The following is a 2,988-nucleotide window of genomic DNA, read 5'->3' as shown; positions in this document are numbered from 1 at the left end:
CAAGTGTCGGTAACAAACACATTTGTCGAGTGTATACACATCAGGGGGATCGTTTATTGGTTACAAGGACACTTACTGGTTACATTCAACGGAATACTCTAACAAATTTTACTTTATTTGATATTTTTCATTTTATTTATATAATATCTTACATTTTGCATTGTTTATTCGTCTATTTAGTTGTTTATTTGCCAAGTATAACGGTTTAACGTAGAGAACGGAGAAGAGGGAAAAGAAATAAAAGAGAGCGCAAGATGGATATGTACGATAGAAAAAGAAAAAGGACAAGAATAGACATGCATGAAGCAAAGAGACAGGGACACGGTATAAAAGCATGAAGAAAAGTTACAGCATAACATCGTCGTAAAAAACGGTCAGGAGACTGTCTTAATCATTGCTATTAGTAGCCATACTATAATACGTGCAATGTTGCACGTGTTGCGTATGAAATACGCGATAGATGACTTCTTATACTTGTTGCTGGTACATCGAGGAAGAGCGATTGCATGGTATCCGGACAGTGAACGATACCTCTAGCTACTTTACCAACGAAGATTATATCAGATCTAAACTACCAAGAGGGCATTACCGCGATTGTAAGAATTAAAGGGCATGGGGTGTTCGCTGTGTTTAGCGTCTTAAAAATTTCTATTTTGGAACGCTCTCCATGTTACACGGCCGTGAGACATACGATACGGAGACCATGTTATACTATCATATTCTAAAATTTATATATTTTATTCCTCATTAACCGATTTTCAACCAATTAAAATCCGTGTTTATGGAAAAATTGATGGTGAACATCCGAATGGTTTATTTCAGTATAGTACTCGTTACTTGATACATAATACTACGTAAATACGTATAGTATCTAATATGTAAAATGATTTTCCATCCAAGTTTCATTTTCTTCGCTATCTCACTGCATATCGGTTTTTCAAGTTCAAGTTGTTGCGTCGACGACGCGACGACATTCGAGTGTCGACTATCGGTTGGCGCATCATTGATAAACGCCTTATCGAATTATCGACATCGAGTGGCAAGGTAAATGTAATACACAGAGGCAACGCTTGCTGGATATTAGAGGGGAACTCGCGGCACGTAAACGTTTCACATGGAAAACACGATCCAGGCAATTTTCGCGCGAGAAAACGACACGTGCCAGGTAATAAATCGTGCCCGTTCGTCCGTTTCGCGTTGTGCTCGAGCTCGAGCTCGAGTTTGGGTCTCTTAGAAGGCGCGTAATTTCGTACGTAGCATAGCAAGTTCCTCCTCTTCTTCCGTTTCCGCGTTTCTTGTCAGCAAAGACGGAACTTTCGCCCGAATCTTTGCGCTACTTTGTCATCTGTTCCGCGCCATTTCCTTTATTTGTTCTCCCGCGCTGCACCGATGCAAAGTCCACCGGCGGCAACTTTCGGCGATTAACTTTTTTCGCCCGAATAAACAGTGAGAACGATGCCCGCGCGATCTCCGCGTATCGATAGCTCACCGGGATATGTCGCTCTAAAATAAACTGCATTATTAGCCAGCTGCGCCAAACTCGTTGCCCGTTTCACCCAACTTGACGCTTCGTCGCATACCTACGTTGCGCTGTTCCAATTCTCTTCTCCTCCCTCTTCTCTTTCTCCTTGAAGTTAAAACTCATTGTCAGCATTAGGGGCGACTACTCGATACGCGCCGCCGTGCTGCAGCACTCTAGAATATTTCGGAAATCGCTGATATTATAATTTTTCTTTTGCGCTGTTCTCTCTCTCTCTCTCTCTCTCTCTCTCTCTCCCTCTCTCCCTCTCTCTCTCTCTTCGTGGCTCGCCGTCAGAGCCTCCTGCTCGTCAGACACGGACACAATATTTGAAAATCGCTTTTAGACTGAACACGATATGTACAATGTATTGTGCGCAATGGTCCGATAAAAAACGAAAAGAGTTTTTCGTGTTTTTTTTTTTTAAATTCCGGCAGCTTACAAAATTAGAAGAGAGGAAGACCCAGTTGATTTTGATTCGGGCCAAGGTGTATATAAAATTTCAAGCTAATCGATGAAACAGATCTGAGGATATCATGGATCTGTTGACATAGACATAGATCTGAGAGAAACGTGTTTTGCGTACCGATAATAATCATTGATATAAAGAATACATTTTTGAAATTATATTTTTAAGGAAATGCAGAAAATGGATCGGTTGTTTCAGAGGTTCGCGCAAGGGTCGAGTAGGAATCGGCGTTTGTTAAGCCTTTGTTAAGCCATGCGGTGGCACGTGGAATCGCCAGAGGGTACCGCGTTTATTCGTACTCGAATTAGCTGGTATCGTGAACGCGGTAATACGTAATAAATATTTATAGGGTTCGAGCGTATTCCGTATAGCCTCGATTCGTAAGCGCGGACTTGGCGGAAGCGGAAAGGGTAGTAGAAGCCGTTGAGCCTTATCCAGCCACTTTCTCGTGGACGATAATAGGCTCGTTTCGCTGGGTAAAATCTTAGGCTGCAATCAATTTACTTGAAACTGGTCTACGTGCGCGATTCACCGAGATAACCAACCTTCTAAGCCGAGGCGGCTTTCTCGACAGCGTAGATAGAGGGGACACCTTGGAGGCTAAGTTTTCTGAAAATGACTGACGGCAGATTATCAGATCGTCGGGAGTTTCCCTCGTAAATTATTAAAACTGCTCAGCGTCCAAGTCCGCGTTCTACGTTCGCCGTATGTACCGCACCTCTGTATACTCTATATTGGTACATGGAATTTTCGGTGTCGAACGAGAAACACTTGTCGCGTTTCGACAAATATTGACACCTCCGATCTGCTACAATCGCTACTCCCTTTGTCGCAACGAGAAGCGCGTTCTTTCGTTTATTTATTTATCAGCAGCAGCGGCGGCTCTAGCATCAGCGAACGAAACGCGGAACTGAGTAAACTATTTTCATTTTTTCCTAAGAGACTGTTCTTTTGCCTTTAACCTCGCTGCGGTCCTACGACTTTTCTATTTCAATGTTGC

The 2,988-nt window shown here is 42.8% G+C and overlaps 1 long non-coding RNA gene across 1 annotated transcript; it reads right to left on the bottom strand.

The window, feature by feature from the left end:
* Positions 1–769: 769 nt before the first annotated feature.
* On the bottom strand, positions 770–2,421 carry LOC125386524. Its single transcript, XR_007226758.1, has 2 exons — positions 1,581–2,421; positions 770–1,503 (listed from the first exon to the last, which is right to left on the bottom strand). It is a non-coding gene; the product is annotated as an uncharacterized LOC125386524 (long non-coding RNA).
* Positions 2,422–2,988: the final 567 nt, after the last annotated feature.

This window comes from Bombus terrestris, chromosome 16 (genome assembly GCF_910591885.1).
Source record: "Bombus terrestris chromosome 16, iyBomTerr1.2, whole genome shotgun sequence".
NCBI lineage: Eukaryota > Metazoa > Arthropoda > Insecta > Hymenoptera > Apidae > Bombus > Bombus terrestris.
Note: the sequence above shows the minus strand (reverse complement) of the source record. Positions and strands in the feature narration are given on the sequence as shown.